Below are 12,194 nucleotides of genomic sequence, written 5' to 3' on the forward strand. Positions count from 1 at the left end.
CAACTTTACATTCCCACCAACAGTGTACAAGGGTTTCTTTTTTTCCATATCCTTGGCAACACTTACTTTCATCTTTTTGATAATGGCCTTCCTAACAGATGTAAGGTGATATCTCATTATCGTTTTGATTTGCATTACCCTGATGATTAGTGGTGTTGAACATATTTTCATATACCAGTTAGCCATTTGTATGTCTTCTTTTAACAAATGTTACTCAGATCCTTTGCCCATTTTTAATCAGTTTGTGTGTTTTTTTTTTGCTTTTGAGTTGTTTGAGTTTCTTAATATATATTTTAGTATTTTGGATAGTGACCTCTTATCTCATATATGGTTCACACATGTTTTCTCCCATGCCATAGGTTGTCTCTTTACTCTGTTTCCTTTGCTGTGCAGAGCGTTCTAGTTTGATGCAGTCCTGTCAATTTTTGCTTTTCTTGACTCTGCTTTTGGAGTGTATCCAAAAATTCATTGCCCTGACCCACGCCATGAAGCTTTTCCTTATGTTTTCTTCTAGTAGTTTTACAGTTTTAGGTATTGTGTTTAAATATTTAATCCATTTTGAACTGATATTTTGTATGTGGTGTGAGAAGACGGGCCAGTTTCATATGTGGATATACAGTTTATCATGTAGATATCATGTGGATATACAGTTTTCCTGACACCATTTTTTAAAGAGATTGTGCTTTCATCATTGTGTGTTCTTCGGTACCTTTGTAGATCAATTGACTGTACATGCATGGATTTATTTCTGGGCTCTCTATTCTGTTTCATTTACTTGTATGTCTGTTTTTATGCCAGTGTCATGCTGTCTTGATTATCATAGCTTTGTAGTATATTTTGAAATCAGATAATGTGATGCCTACAACTTTTTTTATTTTTTTGCTTGAGACTACTTTGACTATGTGGTGACTTCTATGTTTCCTTATGAATTTTAGGGTTGTTTTTCATATTTTAGGGAAAAATGCCATTGAATTTTGATAGGGGTTACATTAAATCTGTAGACAATTTTGGGTAGTATGGATATTTTAATAGTGTTAATTTTTTAAATTCATGAACATTAGACATTATCTATGTATTTGTGTCTTCTATTGATTTCATCAGTATTTTATAGTTTTCAGTGTACAGGTCCTTCACTGTCTTGGTTAAGTTTTTTCTATATATTTAAAAAGTACTATTGTAAATGGAATTTTCTTTTTTTAATTTTTTGGATAGTTGTTAGAGTATAGAAATGCTACTGACTTTTGTTGTTGTCGATTTTGTATCCTGCCAATTTACTGAATTCATTTATTGGTTTTAATTTTTTTTTTTTTTTGGTGGAATATTTAAGGTTTCCTTTATGTAAGATTATGTCATCTGCAAACAGACAATTTTTTTCTTCTTTTTCAGTTTGGATGCATTTTATTTCTTTTTCTTCCCTAATTTCCCTGGCTACGACTTTCAGTACTATAATAAATACAAATGGTAAGAGTGAGCATTTTGTCTTGCTCTTCATCTTAGAGGACAAGTTTTTAGCTTTTCATTGTTGGGTATGACATTAGCTGTGAGCTTGTCATATAGAGTGTTATGATGTTGAGGTACATTCTTTCTAATGTATTGAGAGTTTTTGTCATGAAAGGATGTTGAACTTTGTCAAATGCTTTTTCTGCATCTATTGATATGATTATATGATTTTTATTCTTCATCCTTTTAAGATGGCATATCATGTTTATTGATTTGCATATGTCCAGCCAGCAGCCTTGCATCCTAGGGATGAATCTCATTGGATTGTGGCGTATGATCCTTTTAATGTGCTATTGAATTTGGTTTGCAAATATTTTGTTGAGGATATTTCCATCTATGTTTGCCAGGGATATTGACCTGTAATATTCTATTCTTACAGCATTCTTGTATCACATTAATGCTGGCCTCATAAAGTGAGTTTGGAAGTGTTCCTTTCTCTTCAGTTTATTGGAAGTTTGGTGAATTCTACTAAGTATTTAAAGAAGAAGTGATGCTAATGCTTGAGAAGCATAACTTCTTGGGTCTTGGAGTTTTGTTAGGGAGCTTTTTGATTATTGGTCTATTCCCCTCACTCATTGATTGGCCTATTCAGATTTTCTTTATGATTCATTTTTGGTAGGTTGTATGTTTCTAGGAATTTCTTTCTTTCTTCTTGGTTGGCCAAATTTTTGCCATGTAGTTGTTCATTAGTCTCTTACGATTGTATTTTTGTGGTATCAATTGTAGTGTCTCCTGTTTCATTTCTGATTTTATTTACTTGAATCTTCTTTCTTTTTTCCATAGTAGTCTAGGCAAAGGTTTGTCAATTTTGCTTATCTTTTGAAAAAACAACTTATATTGATCTTTTTATATTATTTCTTATATTGATCTTTTAAATTATTTTTTCTAGTCTCCATTTCATTTATTTCTGCTCTGATCTTTAGTATTTCCTTCTTTCTGCTAACTCTGGGCTTAATTTGTTCTTTTTCTATTTGTTGTGTAAAATTAGGTTGTTCATTTGAGATATTTATTTTTTTCTTAATGTAGGTATTTATTGCTATAAACTTTCCTCATAGAACTGCTTTTGCTGTATCAAAGTTTTGGTATGTTGTGTTTCTGTTTTCATTTGTCTTAAGATTTTCTTTATTTTTCTTTTGATTTCTTCTTTGACGCATTGGTTGTTCAGGAGTATATTGTTTAATTTCCAGATATTAGTGAATTTTCCAATTTTTTTTTCTTGTTTTTCATTTTGGGTTCATATGATTGTGGACAGAAAAGATACGTGATATGATTTAGTCTTCTTAAATTTTTTAAACTTGTTTTGTGGTCTAAGATATGATCTATCCTTTAGAATGTGTCATGTGCACTTGAAAAGAATGTGTATTTGAGAGATCCATAGATGGTTCACATCACAGGACTCTGTACAGACAACCCCCAGTACCAACCCAGAGCTGGGTAGACTCTCTGGGTGGCTAGACCTAGAAGACAGACAACAATCACTGCAGTTAGGCTCACAGGAAGACACATCCATAGGAAAAGAGGGGACAGTACTTTGTCAACGGAATATCCCATGGGATAAAAGGATTCGAACAACAGCCTTCAGCCTTAGATCTTCCTCTGACAGAGCCTACCCAATGAGAAGGAACCAGAAAACTAACCCTGTTAATATGCCAAAACAAGGCTCTTCAACATCCCTCAAAAATCACACTAGGGATGTGTTTCCATTTGTGTCTTCTCTTTCTTTCAGTGATGTTTTGTAGTTTTTCTTGTAGAGGTCTTTCGACTTCTTGGTTAGGTGTATTCCTAAGTATTTTATTTCTTTTGCAGCTGTTGTAAAAGGTGTTGAGTTCTTGATTTGGTCGCTGTTGGTGTATAGAAAGCTACTGATTTGTATACATTAATCTTGTATCTGGAAACTTTATTGAATTCTTTCATCAGTTCTAGGAACTTTGCTCCTAAGGAGGAGTCTTTAGGGTTTTCAAGGTAAATGGTCATATCGTCAGCAGTGACTGTTTTACTTCCTCTTTACTGATTTGGATGCCTTTTATTTCTTTCTATTGTCTGATTGCTCTGGCTAGGACTTCCAATGCTATAATGAAGAGGAGTGGTGAGAGTGAGCATCCTTGTCTTGTTCAGTTCTCGGAGGGATTACTTTCAACATTTCCCCATTCAGTATTATGTTGGCTGTGGGTTTGTCATAGATGGCTTTCATTACATTAAGGTATGTCCCATGTATGCTGATTTTGCTGACAGTTTTAATCATCAAGCGATGCTGGATTTTGTTGAGTACTTTTTCTGTATCTGTTGAGATGATCATGTGATTGTGTTTTTAATTGTGTTATGTGGTGTATCCCATTTATTGACTTGCATATGTTAAACCATCCCTGCATCCCTGGTATGGAACCCACTTGATCATGGTGGATTATCCTGTTAGTATGTTGCTGGATTTGGTTAGCTAGTGTTTTTTTAAGTAAGGATTTTAGCATGAGTATTCGTCAAGGATATTGGTCTGTAGTTTTCTTTTTTGGTTATGTCCCTTTCTGGTTTTGGTATTAGGGTGATGCTGGCTTCATAAAATGAATTAGGGAGCGTTCCTTCTTTCTCTGTCTTGTGGAATAGTGTCAAAAGGATTGAAGGATTGGTACCAATTCTTCTTTGAATGTCTGGTAGAATTCTGTGAATCTGTCTAGTCCTGGGCTTTTTTTGGTTGGTCTGTAGTTTTCTTTTTTGGTTATGTCCCTTTCTGGTTTTGGTATTAGGGTGATGCTGGCTTCATAAAATGAATTAGGGAGCGTTCCTTCTTTCTCTGTCTTGTGGAATAGTGTCAAAAGGATTGAAGGATTGGTACCAATTCTTCTTTGAATGTCTGGTAGAATTCTGTGAATCTGTCTAGTCCTGGGCTTTTTTTGGTTGGTAATTTTTTTTGGGGGGGGGGGATATAATTTTGCTCTTGTTGTCCAGGCTGGAGTGCAGTGGTGCAATCTCGGCTCATTGCAACCTCTGCCTCCTGGGTTCAAGCAATTCTCCTGCCTCAGCCTCCCAAGTAGCTGGGATTACAGGCATGTGCCACCACGCCCGGCTAATTTTGTATTTTTAGTAGAGATGGGGTTTCTCCATCTTGGTCAGGCTGGTCTTGAACTCCCGACCTCAGGTGATCCACCCGCCTCAGCCTCTCAATGTGCTGGGATTACAGGTGTGAGCCGCCATGCCTGGCTGGTAAGTTTTAAATTAACATTTCAATCTCGCTGCTTGTTATTGGTCTGTGATTCAGGGTATCTAATTCTTCCTGATTTAAGCTAGGAGGGTTGTATTTTTCTGGGAATTTGTTCATCTCTTCTAGATTTTCTAATTTATGTGCATACAGGTGTTCATAGTAGCCTTGAATGATCTTTTGTATTTCAGTGGTGTCAATTATAATATCTCCTGTTTCGTTTCTTTGTGAGGTTATTTAGATTTTCTCTCTTCTTTTCTTGGTTAATCTTGCTAATGGTTTATTAATTTTATCTCTTCAAAAAACCGGCTTTTTGTTTCATTTATCTTTTGTATTTTTTTTTTTTTTCCAGTTTTATTTAGTTCTGCTCTGATCTTGGTAATTTCCTTTCTTCTGCTTGGTTTGGGGTTCGGTTTGTTCTTGTTTCTCTAGTTCCTTGAGGTGTGACCTTAGAATGTCAGTTTGTGCTCTTTCAGACTTTTTGACGTAGGTGCTTTGGGCTATGAATTTTCCTCTTAGCACCACCTGTGCTGTATCCCAAGGTTTTGATAGGCTGTATCATTATTGTCATTCAGTTTGAAGAATTTTTAAATTTTCATCTTGATTTCATTTTTGACCCAACGCTTATTCAGGAGCAGGTGATTAAATTTTCATGTATTTGCATGGTTCTGAAGGTTCCTTTTGGAGTTGATTTCCAATTTTGTCCCATGGTGGTCTGAGAGAGTGCTTGACATAATTTCAATTTTCTTAAATTTATTGAGGCTCGTTTTATGGCCTATCACATGGTCTCTCTTAGAGAAAGTTACATGCGCTGTTGAATAGAATGTGTATTCTGCGATTGTTGGATGGGATGTTCTGTATGTATCTGTTAAGTCCATTTGTTCCAAGGTCTAGTTTAAATCTGTTTTTATCTTTGTTGACTTTCCGTCTTGATGACCTGTCTAGTGCTGTCAGTGGAGTACTGAAGTCCCCCACTATTATTGTGTTGCTGTCTATCTCATTTCTTAGGTCTCTTAGTAATTGTTTTATGCATTTGGGAACTCCAGTGTTAGGTGTGTATTATTCTAAGTGAAGTAACTCATGAATGGAAAACCAAACATCATATGTTCTCACTGATATGTGGGAGCTAAGCTATAAGGACACAAAGTCCTAAGAATATAATGGACTTTGGGGATTTGGGGGAAAGAGTGGGAAGGGGGTGAGGGATAAAAGACTACAAAGGTGAAGTGTATACTGCTTGGGTGATGGCTGCACCAAAGTGTCACAAATCACCACTAAGGAACTTACTCATATAACCAAATACCACCTGTACCCCCAATAACTTATGGAAAAATGAAAAATATTAATAATAATAAAAAGAGGAAAATAATGTGTATTCTGCTGCCATTGGGTGTAGTGTTCTGTATATGTTTGTTAGGTCCATTTAGTCTACAGTGCTCTTCAATTCTGCTGTTTCCTTATTGATTTTCTGTCTTGATGATTTGCCCATTGTTGAAAGTGGGTTACTGAAGTCTCTTACTGTTCCTATATAGCTGTATGTTACTCCCTTCAGTTATTTTAATATTTTCTTTATGTGTTTAGGTGCTCCAGTGTTCAGTGCATATATATTTACAATCACTATATCCTGTTAATGAATTGACTCTTTTATCATTATATGACCTTCTTTGTCTTTTTTGACAGTTTTGACTTAATCTGTTTCATCTGATATAAGTATAGCCACTCTTGCTCTATTTTGATTGCTATTTGCATGAAAATTGCTGTGAAATAGCATGATTGCTATTTCATGCAAACAGCAATCAAAATAGAGCTGAAGACTCTATTTTGAGAGTCTTCAGACTCTTTAAGAACACATCGGCGGGGCGCAGTGGCTCAAGCCTGTAATCCCAGCACTTTGGGAGGCCGAGACGGGCGGATCACGAGGTCAGGAGATCGAGACTATCCTGGCTAACATGGTGAAACCCCGTCTCTACTAAAAATACAAAAAAACTAGCCGGGCGAGGTGGTGGGCGCCTGTAGTCCCAGCTACCCAGGAGGCTGAGGCAGGAGAATGGCGTGAACCCGGGAGGCGGAGCTTGCAATGAGCTGAGATCCGGCCACTGCACTCCAGCCCGGGCGACAGAGCGAGACTCCGTCTCAAAAAAAAAAAAAAAAAAAAAAAAAAGAACACATCTAGAATATTTTCGCTTCAGCTTGAACAACACATGTAGAGTACTTTAAATTAAAATCTTTAAATTAGAGTCTGTTATAGGTAGCATAATTTTGAATCTTGTTGTTTAATCCATTCAGCCACTCTGTCTTTTGACAGAATTTAATCTCCTTCCATTTGAAGCAATTATTGATAGGAAAGGGCTTACTAGAGCTATTTTATTGTTTTTGTTTTGTAGTACCTTTTTTCCTTTCTTCTTCTCTTGCTGTTTTCCTTTGTGATGTGAATTTTTTTTTTTTTAAGTGATATTCTTTGATTCTTTTCTCTTTATCCTTTGTGTATCTGTTACATGATTTTTCTTTGTGATTACTCTGAGGCTTACATAAAACACCTTCTAGTTGAAACAGTCTATTTTAAGCTGATGATAACATTGGTCACACACAAACTCTATGCTTTAATTTCTCCTGCCACCATATTTTATGTTACTGATGTCACATTTTGCATCTTTTATATGTTGTGTATCCACTGACAAATTATTGTGGCTATTGCTATTTGTAATTTTTTTTAACTTTTATACTTGTAGCTAAAAATGACTTATGTGCTAGTACTATACTATTATAGTATTCTGAGTTTGTCTGTATTCTTACCGTTACAGGGGGTTTTGTACTTTCATATGCTTTCATGTTGGTTAGCATCCTTTCATGTTAACTTGATGAACTGCCTTTAGTGGTGCTGAATACCCACATTTTTATTTGGTTATGTCTTTATTGCTCTCATTTTTTAGGGCCAGTCTTTTCTGGTATACTATTGTTTGTTGGCAGGTTTTTTTTTTTTTTTTTTTTTCCTTTTTCTTTTAGCACTTTCAATATATCATCTTACTCTCTCCTGGCCTGCGATGGTTTGTCTGAGAAATCTGGTCATAGTCTGATGATGGTTTCCTTATATGTAATGAGTTGCTTTTCTCTTGCTGCTTTCAAAATTTGTTGACTTTTGAGAATATGATTATGACATATATTGGTGAAGCTCTCTTTGTTTTAATCTATTTGGAGTTCTTTAGGCTTTATGGATTCAAATCCAAATCCATATAGCCTAAAGAACTCCAAATAAACTAAAGCAAATTAAGTACATTTCCGTCTCCAGATTTTGGAAATTTTTTGTCATTCTTTCTTTCTTTTCTTTTCTTTTTTTTTTTTTGCGATGGAGTCTCTCTGTCGCCAGGCTGGATTGCAGTAGTGTGATCTTGGCTCATTGCAGCCTCTGACTCCCTGGTTCAAGTGATACTCCTGCCTCAGCCTCCTGAGTAGCTGGGATTACAGGCACATGCCACCATGCCCAGCTAATTTCTATATTTTTGGTAGAGATGGAGTTTCATATGTGGCCAGGATTGTCCTGATCTCCTGACCTCATGATGTGCCTGCCTCGGCCTCCCAAAGTGCTGGAATTACAGACCTGAGCCACCGTGCCCCGCCCATTATTTCTTTAAGTAAATTTTCTGCCCCTTTCTCTGCTTCTTCTGGGTCTCTTGTAATGTCTGGTTCGCTTAACATTGTGTTCTAAGTCCCTCTTAGACTTTTTTCACTCTTCCTTCTTTTTTCTTTTGGTTTTTGTGACAAGATAATTTCAGAAGCTCTGTGTTTGAGTTTGCTGATTCTGCTGTTGTATTGAGTCTGCTGTTGAAGCTTGCTGTTGAATATTTAATTCACTCATTGAATTCTTCAGTTTCAGAATTTCTGTTTGGTTCTTTTTTATACTTTCTGTCTTTCTTGAATTCTTCTTTTTGTTTATACATTGTTTTCCTGGATTCATGTTATTTGAGTTCTCTTGTAGCTACTCCTTTTCTATAAGATGATTGTTTTTTAATACTTACTTGGCAGTTTATGTATCATCAGTTGTTTAGTGTCTGCTACTGGTGCTTAATTTTGTTCCTTTGGTGTCCTGTTTCTCTAATTATTAATGATTTTTGTGGACTCGTTTTATTGTCTTTGCATGTGAAAAAGTGAACACCACTTCTTGTCTTTACAGATTGGTTTCTGTAGGGAAAGCCCTTCACTAGTCAGCTTGTCTAGTGGTTCTGGGTAGGCTGTCTTGCTGCTGGAGTCGTTTGGTGTCTGGGTCAGGTAGATGGTCTTGGTGTCTAGGTCCAAGGAGGGCAGGCTTAGTGCTGGGGACTGAGGCCACAGGGACAACTCTGGAGCCTCTGTCCCCTGGGGCTGACCTGGAGCCTGTGTCTATGGGGGTGATACTGAAGGCTGAGTTCATGGATGCCGCCTGGCACTGAGGTGGGCCTTGAATTCAGCACCATAGTGGTGGGTCTAGAGCCTGAGACCAGCCTGACTCTACAGTGGCTGGTTTGGAGTTGAGGGCTGCAGGTGCAAGCCTAGCTCTTGTGTAGGCCTAGAGCCTAAGTCTGCAGGGATCCATCCTGGGGCTATGGGGGCTGACCTTGGGCTGGGACAGGGCAAGTACTGGAATCTGTGGGAGAGTTGGATGCTTATGCCACCCTTCTTCCATGTGGACAGTATTTCTCTGCACATTGTGCTGCCAGAAGTTGGGGGTGGAATGAAGCATTTAATGAGAAACTTTACTTCCTAGTTTCTTTGATGCATGTTTTCTTATTTAATTAATTTATTTATTTTGAGACGAAGTCTGTCTTTGTTGCCCAGGCTAGAGTGCAGTGGTGTGATCACGGCTCCCTGCAGCTTCAGTCACCTGAGTTTAGTTGATCTTCCCACCTCAGTACCTGAATAGCTAGGACTACAGGTGTATGCCACCACACCCAGCTAATTTTTTGTTTTACTTTATTTTTTGTAGACATGGGGTCTCGCTGTGTTGCCCAGGGTAGTCTTGAATTCCTAGTCTCAAGCAGTCTGCTCACCTGGGCATCCCAAACTGCTAGGATTGCAGGTGTGAGCTACTGTGCCTGGCCTGTTTCCTTATTTTTGTTCTCCACCCAGGTACTCTAATCTCTCATTTGGATTCCTTAGCTGTTGTGAAGGTATTTTCAAGTGTGGGCAGTTGTTCAAATTGATATTTCTTTGAGGAAAGAGCAGTAGAAACTGCTATTTTGCCATCTTTCCTCATCAATTTCATCACAGTTGTACTGTTTCTTGCAAAAGCTCTAACATTACAATTATTTGAAAACTTAGAGCCTTTTTAGAGAGTCTGCCCTAGTTGTATCCTTTACCTCATTGTGTGCAGGCATTTCAGTATCCATAGTTCTCTCTGTCATTAACTAATATTTTTATATTGTTAGCTAAAAATAAAACAAAAAACAAAGGAAACTAAAATGATATTAGATAAATGAAGCAGACTATGTGGAATGATAAGGATTTGTTTTCAGTTTTTTTTTTTTTTTTTTTTAAAGAGAAAGGAACTCACTCTGTCACCCAGGCTGGAGTGCGGTGGTGCAATCCTAGCTCACTTCACTGTAGCTTCGAATTTCTCTGCTCAAATGATCCTCTCGACTCAGCCTTCTGAGCAGTTGCAATAGCAGGCACATGCCATTGCACCTTGCTAAATTTTTTATTTTTTGTAGAGACGAGGTCTTGCTTTGTTGCCCAGACTGGTCTGGAACTTGTGGCTTCAAGTGAACTTCCTGCCTCAGCCTCCCAAAGTGCTAAACTTGCCAGTGCAAGCCACCATGCTGGACCTGTTTTCACTTTTAAAAGTGACTGTATTCCTCGAGCAATGTGTTTTGTGGTCATATAAGTTTTGGGATTGTTGATCTAAATAAAACCAATAGTTTCTTTTCTGCTGGACTTCTCAGTCTTTTAATATGCTAATATTTATCATTATGAAGTGATCAAAAGGATTTCTTATGGAAACATTTGTCATGGCTTGGGGAACAGGGACTTTTTGTATTTTGCAATGTGATTGCAATAAATGACCACAAGTTCTTCCCATTACTGTGTATTTGCCCTTTTATGTTGCAGTTTTGTACTCCTATGATAAAAGAAATGGAATCAGTTTTTGCAGGCTTTAAGTCTGTGTCTGGCCCTATTACTTTCTTTGTCCAGTGTGGTATCAGCAATCATGATGCACACAGGCTTGAAAGTGCTTGAGGCTTGCCTTCCCTTGCTGCTCTTTTAAATCCTGCCTTATCTATATTAAGAAATATTTACTAGCTTCCTGGAGGATAACAGACCTTGTGGAACAGAATGAGCCCTTGTAGCTGAGAATCATTCTACCCAGCTGTCCTGTCAGTTACCAGACATGTGACATCATCCTGGACCATCCTATCCCAATTGAAGTTTAGCCACACCAGAAGAATCACCCAGTTAACTCTCAGAACTGTCAGAAATAATACATGTCTGTTGCTTAAAATTGCTAATTTTTGGGGTAATTAAAAAAAGCTAAAGGATGCATATACTTGTTAACTTTTTATGTAATACAGTTGTTTTGTAAATTTAGGCTGAGAACAGTGCTCTATGGATAGGAACATTCTCTAAGGACTTATTGCTAGTTTAGGTTACTTAATGTGGTTTTGAATTCTTTTTGAGACATTTTCAAATTCACTTAAATTTTAATTTAATTTTCAAAAAAATCTATAGCAGAACATGCTCATTTACTGTAAATAATTTGACAAATGGAATTATGTAATAATGGGTGATTGATGTTAGGTTAGTAGAAACTTAGAATTGATGTTATAAAACCTTGGCTGATTATTATGAGTTTTTAAAATTTGCAATATTGACCTGCATTTTATTGCCTACTGTTGCATAAAAGAATGGGTCAGGTAGAGGCCCTGTCATCAAATGCCACATGTCAGAATTTCAGGTGATAGTTACAAACTACACCAATCAGAAACACTTTCAAGTTTAAAACAGTTTGTAACTAAAGAACATACAGTGAGGTTTTAAACTTAAAATTACTGCCAATGGGGAATGTGTTTAAACAGCATCCACTCTTGGAATTACCAGACTGATTTATTCATCATAGGAACTGGTACTACAACTGCATATTTAATTGCTGTAATGAAAGATTTTTTCCTTTATTTTCCTTTAATACAGTATTTACAGTCCATGGACTTGTGCCATTTTCCATTTGGCACTTTATTATTTGGCCTAAGGCCATGGTGTACTGTGATGTTCCTCATGAGCTCTGGAGTGATTAACACTGGTGAAAGTACTTTCTTATACTGCATTTTATGCTTGCTTCAGATAATAAAAATTTTCCTGAGAAGTCAACATTTCTGTAATTGGATTCCTAAAAATTCAGTTTCCTGATTTCTGGCAATTACATCTACAAAAATTTCTCCAGATTATTTCTGCAGATGGTTAATACTTATTTTGGTATAGAAAACCTGTTTCAAATGGCTAATTATCGACATTTAAGAAATAGTATAATGGGCATTTAGCA

The 12,194-nt window shown here is 36.9% G+C and overlaps 1 protein-coding gene across 6 annotated transcripts in view; it reads left to right on the forward strand.

Moving 5' to 3' along the window:
• SPATA5 (spermatogenesis associated 5) overlaps positions 1-12,194 on the forward strand; it is a 407,907-nt gene that overhangs the window by 53,234 nt on the left and 342,479 nt on the right. The window lies entirely within an intron of this gene.

This window comes from Rhinopithecus roxellana, chromosome 2, assembly GCF_007565055.1.
Source record: "Rhinopithecus roxellana isolate Shanxi Qingling chromosome 2, ASM756505v1, whole genome shotgun sequence".
NCBI lineage: Eukaryota > Metazoa > Chordata > Mammalia > Primates > Cercopithecidae > Rhinopithecus > Rhinopithecus roxellana.